At 41.3% G+C, this 17379-nt stretch overlaps 1 pseudogene; it reads left to right on the top strand.

The window, feature by feature from the left end:
* Positions 1 to 10844: 10844 nt before the first annotated feature.
* LOC113904008 lies at positions 10845 to 13796 on the top strand (annotated as a pseudogene).
* Positions 13797 to 17379: the final 3583 nt, after the last annotated feature.

The raw sequence follows: 17379 nt of genomic DNA, 5'->3' as shown, positions 1-17379 counted from the left end.
GGCATCACCAACTGGATGGACGTGAGTTTGAGTAGACTCCGGGAGTTGGTGATGGACAGGGAGGCCTGACGTGCTGCACTTCATGGGGTTGCAAAGAGTTGGACACGACTGAGCGACTGAACTGAACTGATGATTCTGTTCCTGGTTCCTGTTTAACATTCTGTTGTTTCTTTGAGGATACATATTTTCTTTAAATTCTTTTAACTTAAAATCTTGATTTTAGCCAATCCGTTAATTTGGCTTCTTCTACTACAGAGTGTTGAGCTTGTTGTCTTTCTACTACAGAACTTGTATTCCTCTAGCTGAATTTAGGGAGTAGGTTCCAAGGAAATCAGATGTTACCAGTGGTAAATCTGATATCACCACTTGGACTAAACCACACCCTTTTTACATTCCTTCCTCCCCCACACCTGACACCCCACACTTGATAGGGCCTGACCTCCCAGTGACCCACTCTCTCTCCCCTTCAGGGCACAGTTCTTTCCCAATGATTGCTTGTCTTGGATGAAATCACCTAGACCAGTGATTCTATAACTTTAGTGTGCATCAAAATCATCAGGCATGCTTGTTAAAACATAGAATGCTGCGCCCCCCACTCCCTAGACTTTCTGATATGTTAAGTTTGCGATGGAGAAGAGTATTTACATTTCAAAGAAGTTACCAGTTGATGCTGATACTGCTAATCAAGAACCCTGTTTTGAGAACTATGGACTTAGCACAATGGAAGGAGAAGAAAGTACACAAATAATTAGGGGTTAATCCACCTGTCTCTGGGCTTCCCTGGTGACCCAGTGGTAAAGAATCTACCTGCAATGAAGAAGACGTGGGTTCGATTCCTGAGTCAAGAAGATTCCCCTGGAGAAGGAAATGGCAATCCAGTCCAATCTTCTTGTCTGGAGAAACCCACGGACAGAGGAGGCTGGAGGACGACAGTCCATGGGGCCACAAAAGAGTCAGATACAACTTGGCGACTAAACAACCACCACATAACTGCGCCTCTTGTTTTCTGCCCTTCCTCACTAGTTCCAGGGTCCATGCCTGCCTGGATATTACCCTGAAGCCTCTATTTAGCCCTGGCTGGTCCTGGCTGGTCCTCCTGCTATTATGCTGCCTATGATCCAGGACTGTGTGAGGTAGGATCAAAGATTGAACAAGGAAGTTCTCCTCAGTCTGTTCCCACAATCATGGTTTTGGAGGCTCTTCTGTTCTAGGCTGCCCATGTCTCTTTCCTCATTACCTCCGTCTGACTGGGACCCAACCAACTTGTCTCCTTAGAGGTTTCTGATGGTTATATGCTAAAATTTATTTATTTCTTTATTTACTTTTGGCTAATAAAAACTGTATTTATTTAGGGTATATAGCATGATGTTTTGATATAGGCATACATTGTAAAATGATACCACAATCACATTAATTAACATATCCATCATCTTCCATAGTTGCTATTTTCTGTGTTGAGAACACTTGAGATTTACTCTCTTAGCAAATTTCAAGTACACAATACATTGTTATTACAGTCACCATGTTGTATATTCCATCTCCAAACTTCTTTACCTTACAAATGAAAGCTTGTATCTTTTCATCAGTATCTCCTCTCTTCCCCTCTGCCCTCCAACCTCTGGTAACCACCTTTCTGCTCTCTCGTATTATGAGTCTTTTTTGGTTCCATATGAATTTTAGGATTTTCTTTTTCTATAAAAATTCCATTAGAATATTGATAGGGGTTTCAATTGAATCTATAGATCATTTTGGGTAGAACAGACATTTTGACAATATTAAATCTTCCAATCAATGAACATGGGTTATCTTTCCATTTATTTGTGTTTTCTTTGATTTCTTCCATCAGTGTTTTATAGTTTTCAATTTTTCATGTCCTTGGTTAAATTTATTTATAAATATTTTTTTGTTGTTATTGTAAATGGGACTGTTTTCTTTATTCTTATTTTTTGGGGATTTTGTTTGTTATTGGTGTATATAAACACAGCTGAATTTTTTTTTTTTTTTGGTCGTGTTGTTCTTTGTTGTTGTGTGAGTTTTCTCTAGTTGCGGTTCGCAGGGGCTGCTCTTTGTTGCCTTGGGTGGGCTTCTCATTGCGATGGCTTCTCTTGTCGTGACGCACGGGCTCCAGGTGCTCGGGCCTCCGTAGCTGCAGCACGTGGGCTCGGTAGTTGCAGTTTCCAGGCTCTAGGGCATGGACTCAGTAGTTGTGGCATGTGGGCTTAGTTGCTCCATGGCATGTGGGATCTTCCTTGACCAGGGATTGAACCTGTGTCCCCTGCATTGGCAGGTGGGCTCTTAACCACTGAACAACCAGGGAAGTCCCAGACTTTACTGAGTGTATCCTAGACCTTACTGAATGCTTTTATTAATTTTAACAGTTATTTGGTGTGTAAGATGATATCATCTGCACAGTTTCATGTTCCTGGATCCACCCATCTCCCGCTTCTTTCTGCAGCTTCTCTAGGGTCAAGCACAGGTGCAGAGCCAACATCTCGTGGTAGCTTGCTGTCTTGTCTGACCTTCTAATATTTTTGTGTATATTTTAAAAATATGACAAACCTATAGTTTTATAAAGTTTTACTGTCTACCTAGCACCAGTCATTGCTATTTTAAGGTTTATGGGTATGACACATAATGAATGTAACAATTTCAGAATACTATAATATTACATTTCTTGGATAAACTGTCATTTATTAATTACCCCCTAATGTTGGACATTTGGAATGCTTTCCATTGTCCCAACATGAGTTGTAGCATTAATTGTATTAAATTTTCATACCGACAAAAGTATTTTTGGATATTTTCCTTTTGTTGTTGTTGTTTCCCTGTGTTGTGAAAGAGTTAAGGCAGCTTTCAGAGTGCTTTAAGTTCTGGGAGAATCTGCCTCTTTGTGTCTGACTCATTTTCTGAGTGGGTGGTGTACTGCTTTAACCTTGTCACTGGCAGGGAAGTTCAGATTTCATCTGCAAAAGAGGTCTGTCCTTGCAGTTCTCTTCACTGAAGTGTTTGCCTTTCTGCGATGATTGTACACACTCTTCCATCAATACACCAGTACTTGCTGGTGTCAGTTCTCCTTTTGAATTGAAATTGCAATTTCCTTTGTTCATCTGGGCTATTTTTAAACTGGCAGCTCTTATTTAAAGCCATAGATTGTGTTCCAGATTAACCCCTGTCCACATTTGGTCATGATGATTAAGCCACTGAGGGTAATCAAAATAATCAAATGAAGGAAAAGCACTTCTTTTCTAACTTCTCTGGCTAAAATGAATGTTCAGATAATGTGACTTTAGTTTTTATATAAATCCATAGCATTTTTGTAAGCAGCTTCTGAAAATAGATTAATGAATCATCAAGGGAGAAGACTTGAGAATCTTTGATTTAAAAGGAACGTTAGCAGTCATTTAAGACAGTCTACCACACAAAAGCAAAACTCATCTACAGAGTGCCTGATAGTCCATCTGTTTTGATGGACTATCAAACCCCTATTAAACCCCTTCCATGGGGCTTCCCTGGTGGTTCAGACAGTAAGGAATCTGCCTGCAATGCAGGAGACTGGGATTCAATCCCTGGGTCAGGAAGATCCCCTGAGGAAGGAAATGGCAACCCAGTCCAGTATTCTTGCCTGGAGAATTCCATGGACAGAGGAGCCTGGCGGGGTACAGTCGATGGGGTTACGAAGAGTCAGACACGACTGAGAGACTTTTACTCACTCATCCATTCATGGCTAGAAGATAACCACCTCATCAATCAGCTCATTTATTTTTGGATAGCTTTAATGAAAAGTTCTCCTTTTAGAACAGTGTGGAGATTCCTTAAAAAACTGGAAATAGAACTGCCTTATGATCCAGCAATCCCACTGCTGGGCATACACACTGAGGAAACCAGAAGGGAAAGAGACACGTGTACCCCAATGTTCATCGCAGCACTGTTTATAATAGCCAGGACATGGAAGCAACCTAGATGTCCATCAGCAGATGAATGGATAAGAAAGCTGTGGTACATATACACAATGGAGTATTACTCAGCCATTAAAAAGAATTCATTTGAATCAGTTCTAATGAGGTGGATGAAACTGGAGCCTATTATACAGAGTGAAGTAAGCCAGAAGGAAAAACACCAATACAGTATACTAACGCATATATATGGAATTTAGAAAGATGATAACAATAACCCTGTGTAAGAGACAGCAAAAGAGACACTGATGTATGGAACAGTCTTATGGACTCTGTGGGAGAGGGAGAGGGTGGGAAGATTTGGGAGAATGGCATTGAAACATGTAAAATATCATGTATGAAACGAGATGCCAGTCCAGGTTCAATGCATGATACTGGATGCTTGGGGCTAGTGCACTGGGACGACCCAGAGGGATGGTATGGGGAGGGAGGAGGGAGGAGGGTTCAGGATGGGGAACACATGTATACCTGTGGTGGATTCATTTTGATATTTGGCAAAACTAATACAATTATGTAAAGTTTAAAAAAAAAAAAAAAAAGTTCTCCTTTTATTTTTTTTCTTGAACTGAAACCTGTCCTTTTAACATCTATGTAAAGATATGCTGACTTCCCTTTGTGCCACAGGGAAAAAGGTGTATTTCTTCTTATCACAGTCTTCTGAATATTTGAAGACATCTGTATGGTTTCCCCTAAGTGTTCTTTTTTAGAATAAATGTCCTTGGGCCATTCAGGCTTTTTCCCCTCCTTAAAATGATGATATCTGTATCACTAATCATCTCAAATACTTTCCTGGATATTTTTCAATTTATTCATGTTCTTAAAATAAGGGTTGTAGGGCAGAAAACAGTGGCTCACAGACGTAGTGGAATCACTTTACATTCCTGTGATCTTGATTTGGGATGTTTTGCTTTACAAATATCTGTTAGAGACTTCCTCCAAAGTTCATTATGTAGGATTTCCCTGTGATATACCTATAGGTACATATTGTTTTCAATAGTCTTATTCTAGAACATAGTCTCCAAGAGATGGCAACCGTACTCCTGATAATTAGGTGTAAAAGTGATAATCATTAAGCTCTTTCATAAGGGCTATCGCATAAAGCCACATTGCTTTCAAAAGGAAATACGACTTGTAGAAAAAGATGAAAACATTATCCTTTACACCTGAGAGCTCATCTTTAATCACAGCTTGAATTTCATGGCCCATGATGGGAGAAAATAAAATAAGAATGTGTCACTACACTACAACTAGCAATAGGCAATGCTTTGTGCTACACCTGGAAGATTTGTGCTCTAATTATTTGTAAGGCATGCTAGACTTGGACTAAAAGGGATCTTACACGTCACACCCTCCTAATTGTATTATACAAGTGACTGATCACTCATAGATCTCAACTATCTGGGAATCATTGTATTTTGATAGATTATTTGAGAGGTAATTGTACTCTTTTGTTTTCTTTACTTTTTGTTTTTTTAGTTCCTGCTCTACACAAAAAAATGTTTTGATCATTTGGAACATCTTGATTAGATTAAATCAATCTATCTATTTAATAGAAAACAAAATCAGTTAATGTTTAATGATATTTATTATTTGTTAGCCACGTCACCCTCTCTCTCTCTTTCTCTCTCTCTCTATATATATATAAAATGTGTATGTGTGCTCAGTCACTCAGTTGTGTCTGACTCTTTGAGACCTTATGGACTGTAGCCTGCCAGTTTCCTTTGTTCATGGTATTTTCCAGGCATGAATACAGGAGGGGGTTGCCATTTCCTCCTGCAGGGAATCTGCCCAATCCAGGGACTGGACCCGAGTCTCTTGCTTCTCCTGCATTGGCAGGGTGATTCTTTACCACTGTGCCACCTAGGAAGCCTATATAATACACACACACACACACACACACACACAGTATATTATATATAACATATATATATATATATATATATATATATATCTCCATCCCACATTCTGATCAAAGAACTAGATATCATTAGTGCTAAAATCATCCTTCCTTCAATCTGTACACCTCTTGATTCAGCCCTGTTCCCAACAACTGCCCAGTCCAAAATGCAATCTGAGCCTTTGTTATAATCATTCCTTTACTTTTATGTTTTTACTATCTCAGTATGTATCCATAGACAATACTTTGCCTTAGTTTTGCCTAATTTGAGCCTTGGTATAAATACCTTCATATTTTATATATTTTCCTATTGCTTACTGCTTTCGTTCAACACTATGTAATACATCCATATGGATATATGAAGCATGTTTCATTTATTTTTACCACTGTATGTTAAAAACATGTACTGCTGTATGTATTACAATTTATTTGTTCAACAACTTACTATTGGTATTTAATCAGGTTATTTCTGGGCTTCCCAGGTGGCACTAGTGGTAAAGAACCAGCCTGCCAATGCAGGAGACATAAAGAGATGCAGGTTAGATCCCTGGGTGGGGAAGATCCCCTGGAGGAGGTCACGGCAACACACTCCAGTATTCTTGCTTGGAGAATTCCATAGACGGAGGAGCCTGGCGGGATATAGTCCATGGGGTCACAAACAGACACGACTGAACGACTTTTACTCACTCACCATTCATGGCTAGAATATAACCACCTCATCAATCAGCTCATTTATTTTTGGATAGCTTTAATGAAAAGTTCACCTTTTATTTATTTTTTCTTGAATTGAAACCTGTCTTTTTAACATCTATGTAAAGATACACAATGGCACCCAACTCCAGTACTCTTGACTGGAAAATCCCTTGGATGGAGGAGCCTGGAAGGCTGCAGTCCACGGGGTCGCTGAGGGTCGGACACGACTGAGCGACTTCACTTTCACTTTTTACTTTCATGCATTGGAGAAGGAAATGGCAGCCCACTCCAGTGTTCTTGCCTGGAGAATCCCAGGGACAGGAGAGCCTGGTGGGCTGCTGTCTATGGGGTCGCACAGAGTCGGACATGACTGAAGTGACTTAGCAGCAGCAAAGATACACTGACTTCCCTTTGTGCCATACAGAGGAAGGTGTGTTTCTCCTTATCTTAGTCTTCTGAATATTTGAAGACATCTTATGGTTTCCCCTAAGTGTTCTCTCACAAAGAGTTGGACATGACTGAAGTGACTTAGCACAGTATTTTGGGGTTTCCCGAGTGGCTCTGATGATAAAGAATCTGCCCACAGTTTGGGAGACCTGGGTTGGATCCCTGGGTCAGGAAGGTCCCTGGAGAAGGGAATGACAATCTACTCCAGTATTCTTGCCTAAGGAAACCCCATGGACAGAGGAGCCTGGTGGGCTACCGTCCATAGAGTTGCAAAGAGTCAGACACAACTGAGTGACTAACACACACACACTCTCCATGAGGTGTTAGAATTTTCTCCTTTTTCTTAGGGTTATGGACTTTTCAAATCTCCCAGGGTTATATCTGGTCCTGAGTTACCTGTCTGAGGGAGCAGCTGAGTCAGCCTTCTTGGCCAGAGTGTACCCAGCTGATGCCAATTATGCAGAGTCAAACCAGGTGTGTTAACAAAGTAATAGACCAGAGGCTTTGAGAGCCTAGCATGTGGGACCCAAGCCTGGGGTACCAGCAGGTTGAGCAGGAGTATGCTCTAGAGGTTGGGACATACTGGTGAGTTCAAATGTATGGTCCAGAGGAGACTCTCCTTTACATCCATCTCAAGAAGGGGATTTAATGCTGTTCAGCTGTGGACTTCACGAGTTTTAGTCCAGGCTTCACAGAATTGTTTCTGACTGCTCCCTGGCTTCATTGGGAACAGCTGTGCAGAGTTGCCTTATATCAAGAAGCCTGCTGGGAAACTTATCCAAATGTCCTCCAAGGAAGACAGAGTTGTGGTAAGTAACTGGTTACATGGGCCTAATCAATAGTGTTGGAGTAGAACACAGCCAGGAGCCAGCTGACTTTTATGTTCATTCAGAGAGAATGGATCGTTCCTAGGAATTTTTCAGACTGGAAATGTTTAACTTGGAGAAAATCCTTCTGTCTTAATTTATGCTTGCCTTTGTTTTCAGAGCTGACAAACTTGGGAGTTTGGGAGATGTCTTTAAGCCTATTTGTGAGCTTTGTCCAATCCTGGTTGATGTAGGCCTATTATCTTGGGACAACAGGCTTCCCAAAGTCATCCTAGGAGGGTTTCTGGGGGTTGTTGTCATCTGAGGTCAATAGGTGTAGTTAGAGGTTAAGAGGAAAGGAGAAAAGGCCAGTAAATATGACTTCAGTCCACCCCTATTGGTATCTGCCTTTCAAATCGAATCCATGTCTTCGAAAATAGTATAATAAATTTGGAGGCTTAGATTTTTTTTTCTCTCCCTATCTTGAGCTATCTGGCTTCTGACTCTTAGGCTTGATGTTATTGTTTCATCATTAAGTCATGTCTGACTCTTTTGAGACCCAGTGGGGTGTAGCCCACCAGGCTCCTCTGTCCTCAGAATTTCCCAGGCAAAAATACTGCAGTGGGTTGCCATTTTCTTCTCCTGGGGACCTTCCCAACACAGGAACTGAAACCAATTATATCTTACGTCTCCTACACTGGCAGATAGGTTTTTTACCACTGAGCCTCCTGGGAAGCCCCTTAGACTTGATTGGGAGTGAAATTTCCTTTAGAAAAAGTGTGCGTGTGTGTGTGTCTTTGAATCTAACCTAGATCCTTCTCCTCCAGGTTGTTTTCTCAGTACCTTCTCCCTTCACTCAGCTTTCTCAAGACTGAGAAAGGCTGGGCTAACCATTATGTACCATTCCAGGAAAAGCCTCGTGTTGGTTGATGGAGATTTTGCTTTGGAGATTTGAAAATTCTAGCGACTGCTCGTTCAATTTCTCTATTTTGGCTGCTTCCTTGTTTTCCTGCCCAAATTCCTTATCTTACTCTGCCCCCATCCTTCTTTCTCTCAAATTTTCACATCCTACTAACCAACAGATAATAGGTATTTTGTACGCTGTTCTAGCTCTATGTATACTCTGTGTGTTCAATGAGTCTTATGTATTTGACATTTAATGATATTTATTCTGGTTACTGAATCAAAGTTTTAAAGTATTTGCTTAATTACTATTTTTTTTTTTACTTTTTAAAAATGTTAGTCATACGAAAATGTGGATTCATAAATTGTACCAACTAAGAAGTTGCATTAGAATGACTGATTATAGCAGTATTGAGGAACTTTGGGGGAGAAAACCCCAGTCATTATCACATGAATCTCTTAAAATTTACATGTTAGATTTTAGTTTTTGAAGATGTAATTTTCCACTTTATATTTTATTTCATATTCCACTTTTTCCAAGTAATTATTTTTATAAATCTATAATTATTATATTAATGGACACAATGACTTTCTGTCATATATATAGACATGTATGAGCAATTAATTGATGACAGACTATTTTGATTAATTTTAATTCCATCCCTCCCTCCGTCCCTTCCTTTTCTCTCCCTCTCTCCCTTCCTTTTTTCCTTTCCTTTATTAGATATACATTTGGAACAGACCTCTTATTAATGTAGCTTTTTGCTTTTGTTAAATTTCCTTAGGCATCATTCCTATGAATAAAGTTGCTGGCTAAAGAATATGAACATAAATGGTTTTACAAACTTAAAAGTATTTTCAAAGCTTTTAATGCTTCCAGTTATGTAAAGTCTATATAAAGTTTCACCATGACTTTGAACATCATGTATTATAATTTACAAAATGCTTTCTTCCTTTGATGTAATTAAATTATTGTTTGTTGTTTGTTTTAAATTGCTTTTTCTTTAGTATGAGAAAGCAGGACATTTTCTGTTTTGTGTTTGCTCTTTGTATTTTCTTTTATATGAACTCTGTTTGTATCATAAGATATATTTCTCTTATCCATCCTGAGAGTCTAAAAGCAAATTCTGCTGAGAGATAAGGAATTTTATAATTTTTTGCATTGAATATTATTTAACATATTTAAGTATTAATCTATTTAAATATATTTATACTACAAATACTTTCACTAAGTAGAATCTAGGTTGAAGTCTCCAAAAAAATATCCACAACCTTTTGATTATAAATTTACATTATAAAAATGGTAACATTTCTTATCTCAGTATTTAAATTAATTTTAACTAATTTAATTAAATTTAATTTTGATATGGAATTTAAAATTCTTTATTGCAGTTATGGAGATTACATTGTATTTTATTTCACTCAGGCATGTATTTTAAATAGTATAATGGAGTGTTCTGATACATTATAATCATTGAATTGGAAATGGATAATTGAGGAACTGACTTTTGAAATAGGCTTCATTTACTAACTGTTTTTTACTGAGCATCCTCTTGAACTAGGTATTGTTTGGTACTAAGAACCAAATGGTAAATTAATTTCAGCCTTTCTCTGAGAGAACTTTGTGGTCCAATGTGGAAGCAAGAATGATAGATGATTATAATGGATGTGCTACGGTAGGAGAAATACAGTCAAGAAAAATTCACAACCAGTTGGGTCCCAGAAACCCAAAGGAGGCCAGTTCCTCTGGGGAGGGGAGGCATCTAACTGAACTTTAGACAAAGTAGTATTTAAACTGAGGTCTGAAGGTATTGCCTCCTTCATACAAAGGACCTTACACATCCCCACTGTGTTGCTCTGGTGACTATTACTGTTACTGTCCTCGGTCTCTGTGTTGTCGTTCAGTCGCTCAGTCATGTCTGCCTCTTCGCGACCCTGTGGACTGCAGCACTCCGGGATTCCCTCTACTTCACCATTTCCCCCGGAGCTTCCTCAAACTCGTGTTCACTGAGTTGATGATGCCATCCAACCATCTTGTCCTCCGTCATCCCCTTCTCCTCCTGACTCTGTGAGTGAGTACTAATATATAGTTTTTGTCTTTTTCTCAGAAGACACAAATTGGTGTTGTGGGAAGAGTCCAGCCCTATGGAGAGCAGCCAGGTAGAAGCCCTGAAGGCCAGACTCCTCTACCAGGATGTGTGCAGGGCAGCTCAGTGTCTCGACCATTTCCTTCTAAAAGGAAATGCCCACGAAGAGCTTTTCAAGCCTCATGTCCTGGCCCTCAGGGATATGGTCCAGCAAGTCTGCATTAAACTCATGTTCCTGCACCCAGTGGAATATGGGAGGAAAGCAGAAGAGCTGCTCTGGAGGAAAACGTACTCTGACGTGGTTCTGCTGCTGCTGAAGCCCAACAGAAAAAACATGGACTCCTCTGAGGAACAGTGGGAAGGCCCCCTGTGGGCGCATCTAAAGGGTGGCCTCAGGTTCTATGAACACCTTTTCCTGTTCCTGCAGGAGCACTACCAGCTGGGCTTGTGGAGCTACATCGACTGGCCTCACAGTGCCATCCACTTCATCGGCTGCAAAAGAGCAGGTCCTGCATCAGAGGAAGAGGTGGACTGGGCACGGATGGCCTGCCACCGCTGCCTGCTGTACTTGGGAGACTTGTTCCGCTTTCAGAATGAGTTCCTGGCCCTGCACACCAAGGACCTGGCAGAGAGGTGTTATTACAGAGCCCTGTCAGTGGCACCACACATGGGCATGCCCTTCAACCAGCTGGGAACTCTCACGGGGAGCAAGTACTATGGTGTGGAAGCCACATACTTCTACCAGCGCTGCCTCCACTCGGAAGTGCCTTTTAAAGGGGCATCTTGGAACCTCAAACAACTCTACCATCATGCGGGAAAAAGATATAGCCGGCTGAAGAGGAACCAGGGGAAGAAGCTCTCTCCCAGCCAGAGGCGGTGTTGGGATAACAAAAGGTTACTGGTTAGTTTCCTCTACCTTCAGAGCCTCTTGCAGCCTCAGAGGAAATTCAGAGCCACCAGGCTCATGGCCTTGTGCCAGCTGGTTCTGGAAGACTTCCGTCTTTGTCTTTCCTATCGGCCCTGCCCATCCAACCAGAGCCAGGCCTCCAGAGAGAGAAAGTCCGCAAGAGGCTACCAGTTCCTCCCCGACCTCCTCATCTTCCACATGGTGGTCCTCTGCCTCATGAGCGTGCACAGCCTGAGGACAGCGGGCTCCAAGCAGCACAGGACAGCGGTCACCTTCACCTTGACCCTTTTCTCCCATTTAATTCAACACGTGACGACACGCCTCCAGGCTGAGCTCCAGAAAGGGAAGCTGACTCCAGAGGTGTACGTCCCCAGGGACAAGGAAGACCAACAGAAGATGGAGGCTGGGGAGGGGCAACAAGATGGTCTAGCCCCCTCCCCTGGGCCCCGCCACAGCAAATCTCAGAAAACCCACAGGTCATCTCACGTTTCCAGTGAGGGTGACAACCCAGAAGCCAGTTTTCATTCTTGCTGTGACTGGGATGAGACAGAAGAAGATGAAAACACATCCTTATGCTCACAAGTCAGCTCAGAACTCAGCAGTGAAACCACTTATTCAGACACAACTGATGATGAGGAAAGTGGCTCCCTGAATCCACAAGCAATGCAGGAGGGTGGAGCCAAATCCAAAGATAGAATTTCCCCTCCCAGGGATAAGCTGAAGACGTGTCAACTTCCCAGTCATCTCCTAGGTCTCTTAAAAACAACCAGTTCCGCTAGCCTATCAGCCCCGTCAAGCCACAAGCTTCCAGGCAAACATGGCTTTCACTTGGCTCCTGTCTTCAGCCACAGTTTCTTTACGCCTCCTAGTCCTGCCTCCAGCAAAGCATCTGTCACAGAGGATGACGTGAGCAGCTGTCTCGAGACAGAGCCTCCTGCTGGCTGCAACTTGGGGCAGAATGCCTCCATCAGCCAACCCTGCAGCAATCTCCAGACCATTCAGAAGAAACTGCAGGTCCTCTCTGCAGAGGGGCTGCTGCCCACGGTCAAGGTGATACTGGGCTGGCTCCGCGCCAACTGCAGTCTCCTCACCGCACATGGGTGGAGCCTGTTTAGCCTGTGGGACCACCTGTCCATGCTGCTGAACCTGCTGCCCTCTGTGCGAGACCTTCAGGAGCCAGGCCTGGGCCTGTCCTACCATCTCCGTGAGCTACTGCAGAGCTGCAAGGGCCCACACCTTCCCCAGTTCCTGAAGCTCCCAGAGGACATTGCCCTGGGCCAGCACTGGCTGAAGCAGGCTTCCCAGGAGAGGGTGGGCTTGGAGCAGGACCCACCTCCACTCAGCTCCCAAGATGAAGCTGCTGTACGCGTCTGTTTCCTCAGAAGCTTTGGCCACTTCGCCACGACACTCCCTGGACAGTTCATGAGGTATGACTCTCATTCAGGGGTCTTTGTGAGCACTGGGTTTGAAGGACCAGACAACCCATCTCAGCAGTTGCTAGAGAAAACTTCCAGGATCAGATTTTTCAAAGACATAGTACAACTGTGGCTTCAAAGTGAGGTGGTGCTGCTGGAGAAAACTCTCAGGCACATCCAGATTCGGTCAGCTTTGACCCTTTACCTGTTCCCTGACCCCCGGGCCCTCTGTGAGCACCTGCCAGTCATCCGGCAGCTTGCCATCAGCGGTCAGTTTCTCCTCATCGTACCCAGCATCGTGGTGGACATATTGTATATCCTGAGAAGGGAGGACAAGCGGGCTTCAGCAGCCATCACCTTCCTAGAGGGGGAGCTGAAGAGAGGGAACCAGTACCTTCTCTGCCAGTCCTGTGTGTCTGTGACGTTGGTGAGACCCAGGATGACCAGGCCAGACTCTGATGCTTGGGACCTCTATAACATGCTTGACATCTGCAGAGGTCTGCTGGACTCATCCTGGCTGGGGACCCCCGACCACAGGAGTATGATCACCATCCTCACGGGCATCTGTTTAGACAACCCTAGGAATCTCTCATACCCCCTGCAGCTGGTGCTGGGGACGGCAACTGAAGCTGGTGTGGAAGTCAAGAATGTCCTGCGCTTCTACAGGAAGTGGAAGATGGTCAGCTGATGTGGTCATATCTCCCTACTTCTCCCTCGGCACTTACACATCAAGCTCAGTCTGTTCACCTCTCTTGTTCGCACCTAATGTTAAAGGTAGCTGTTGTGTAAACTCATATCTGTACCTACCTACCTATGGGTAGAGTCTCAGTGGACCATCTCCCAGAGGCCTTCATGTTTCCTTCTTTGTTGTCTTGACTTGATATCACATTCTCTGTCTGAAAAATATCTCTAGATTAAACTAACTCAGTATTTGGTGTTTTTGTGGTAAAGCAGCAACTTAAGGAGGCATTTCTGCGTCCCTGCTCAGCTGGTGGAACTGTAATTTGTTTTGCTCTGTTTGTTTTTTTTTTTTGCTTTGCTCTGCTTTGTGACATGAAACTTTTTAATGCTATTTTATTGTAATGGATCATGCCTACTATGTAAGGTAGGCTTGGCCATCTGTGAAAGCTCAATAAATGGAAAGTTAAAATTCTGATTGGAGTGAAGAGTTTTATTGCAATTCCTGGTTACTTCTTCACTGTCTTTTATGCTCCATTCAGGTTTTTCCCTTTTGGCTAGGACTAGGTCAGTAGCCCAGAACACTGTGATAGGATTTCATTTGCTCCCTCTAATATGATAGCAATAGCCCCAAGGATCAGCTGATCTGGTTCCAGTTATCTTCCATTGGAAGATAACCTACTTCCCAGATTATCTGGGAGTAGGTACTATTTAGTGGTACAGTATTGGTAAAGTTTCTAATTTGGCTACTATGACATTGTCTCTTGCTTTTTCCCTGGCTCTCAGATTCTTTTGGGACCTCTTGTCAACATTGTACTGATGTATACTCTGGAGAGCAGCTCTTTTAGCAAACTCCATTAGCAGAGTTTGAGTGTGGACCCTGTAAATACTGGCCACAAGTGAATATCTACCGATTTACTCAGATTGACATGCATTACAAGTATTGACATTAATCTCCTCCCCTCCTCCCATCCCCAGAGTTCTTCCCTGGTAAACCATCACATTTCAAGGCCAAACTTAATCTTCTTTTAGGATCCTAAGTTCTTGAGGCATCTGAATCCTTCTCTGTCTGGATATGTTCCTCCCTAAGTCAACCTCAGGTCTAATTTATCCAGAAGCAGAAATTACCTTCTGAGCTTTTTCCTGACTCATGGGTTCTCATTTCTCAGTTGTCCTAAGCTAAGCCTTTGTGTTTCAGTTAAACTTCTGTCACTTTCCCTTTTCCATGCTTTTTAAAGTATTTTATTGTATTTATTAAAGAAATTTCAACTCATGGAAGAAAATCTTAAGAGAAAAACCCAAAGGTTGTTATACCCTAATATTAGCATTTTGTTTTCAGTTTATGTATAACTTGTCATTCTTCCTCTGGATACATGTTTTTCTTAGTTATATTCTATAAACACCTTTTTATTTTTTAAAACCCTTTAGTGGTGGAAATCTTTATTGCTTTATTATTATTAAAATTTTAATTTTGTATTGAGATATAGCTGATTAACAAGCAGTGTAGTGGTAGTTTCAGGTGAGCAGCAAAGGGACTCAGCCGTACATGTACGTGTATCCATTCTCCCCCAAACTCCCCTCCCACCCAGGCTGCCACATAACACTGAGCAGAGTTCCATGAGCTCCACAGTAGATCCTTGTTGGTTATCTGTTTTAAACACAGCAGTGTGTACATAAAAATCTTTTTAACTTCCGTTTCTTCAAATTACAGGCACTTCTTGTATTATTGCATTATCTTCATTGCCCCTTTAATAGCACCTTCCTGTTATTGTTTGCTTAAGCGTTAACCTTTTTTCTAATATTTTAGCATTAAATTATTAATAATTACATGTTAAAGCCTGAGTGCACGGGCACACACACAGAGGTCTCTGTATCTGCTAGGATTAGTTCCTTAGGATAGGTGAACAGAAATTGATTTACTGAGTTAAAAACTACATATGTATATAAGTTTACATTATATTTATGTGTTTATATGTATGTATATGTAAGTGCCTGTCATGTCTGACTCTTTGGGACCCTATGGCCCATCGCTTGCCAGGCTCCTCTGTCCATGGGATTCTCCAGGCAAGAATACTAGAGTGGGTTGCCATGCTCTCCTCCAGAGGATCTTTCCAACCCAGGGATCGAACCCAAGTCTCTTATGTCTCCTGCATTAGCACGTGATTTCTTTACCACTAGTGCCACCTGGGAAGCCATATATGCATATGTACATATGCATGTAAATATAACTTTTTACGACATAGGGACAAATGGCTTTCCACAGAGGAATTTATTTCCAGGAGAGGAATAAATATTTAACATGGTTTCATAGCCACATTTTCCACCAAATACATTATGATAATTTTCATAATAATCATTTTTTAAAGATGATTTTTAAAAGTGACCATGTTATGCATATTCCATAATTTGCATAATCATTGTCCTGTTTTCAGATATTTGTTTCTTCATTTTTTCCATTATAAATAATGTAAATAAATTTTTGTATGTGCTTTTGATTATTAGAGCAAATTCCTAGAAGTAGAATTGCTGAGGCAAAGGAACAGAACATCAGAGCCCTTAATGATTCTAAAAATGATACTAAATTGGCTTCCTAAAAGGCTATAAGAACACTTACTCCTCGGAGTATGAGTGTGCATATTTCATTGCATTCATTCAGATAATTTCAATTTTTTTCTTGCCAATTTGAAAAGTAAAATTCTCATTGTATTATTGACTGTAGAAGATTGAAATAAATAGCCAAGTGGCTGTATTACCAATTTTAAGCTTTTTTTTTTTGCTTATCTCATTTCACTTTAAATCTTTTTCTTATTTCTTATTGATAATTTTTTTCTTATTTCATATTGTTATAATCTGCAACTAACCTACAATATATGAGAGCACAAATTTAATTCGACCCTAAATATAATTGTCTAAATCAGATAGCTGACTGCCCTTTTATTCGTTGCCTTGCTTGTTGTAACCTGCCAGATAGAGTATTCTATTTGTGTGAGAGCTGATAATAATTGGTAGCTTGAGAGGAGTGAAAAAGTAACTCAAAGCATGCAATGGAGCAGAAAAGAATAAAAGAACAAGAATAAATTATTATTTTTTAAAATTTACCTTATAATTAGAAGAAAATCACTTTGCAGCATTGTGTTGGCTTCTGCCATACAAAAGTGTGAATCAGCCATAATTATACATATAATCCCCTCCCTCTTGATCCTCTCCCCTGCCACACACCTCCCCCCACACACCCCTAGGTCATCACAGCATGCCAGGCTGGGCTTCTCGTGCTATAGAGAAACTTTACCAGCTATCTATTTTACACATGATGGTGTATATATGTCAATGCTACTTTCTCTATTCCTCCCACTCTCTCCTTCCTCCACTGTGTCTACTGTTTACAATAGCCAGAACATGGAAGAAACCTAGATGTCCACTGACAGATGAATAGATAAAGAAGTGGTCATATATACAAAAAATAAATTATTTTTTAAGATGCAAACAGGTTTTTCTCATAGGACATATTTGATGTTTTCACATATGAAAATAAATAAGCATTTGTTACTATGGAAAATCCTTCCTTCAATAAGCTTGGATGGGAGGCTCCAAAT

The sequence above is a fragment of the Bos indicus x Bos taurus genome, chromosome 14, assembly GCF_003369695.1.
Source record: "Bos indicus x Bos taurus breed Angus x Brahman F1 hybrid chromosome 14, Bos_hybrid_MaternalHap_v2.0, whole genome shotgun sequence".
NCBI classification, from domain to species: Eukaryota; Metazoa; Chordata; class Mammalia; order Artiodactyla; family Bovidae; genus Bos; species Bos indicus x Bos taurus.
This window is presented reverse-complemented; position numbering and strand designations above follow the sequence as displayed.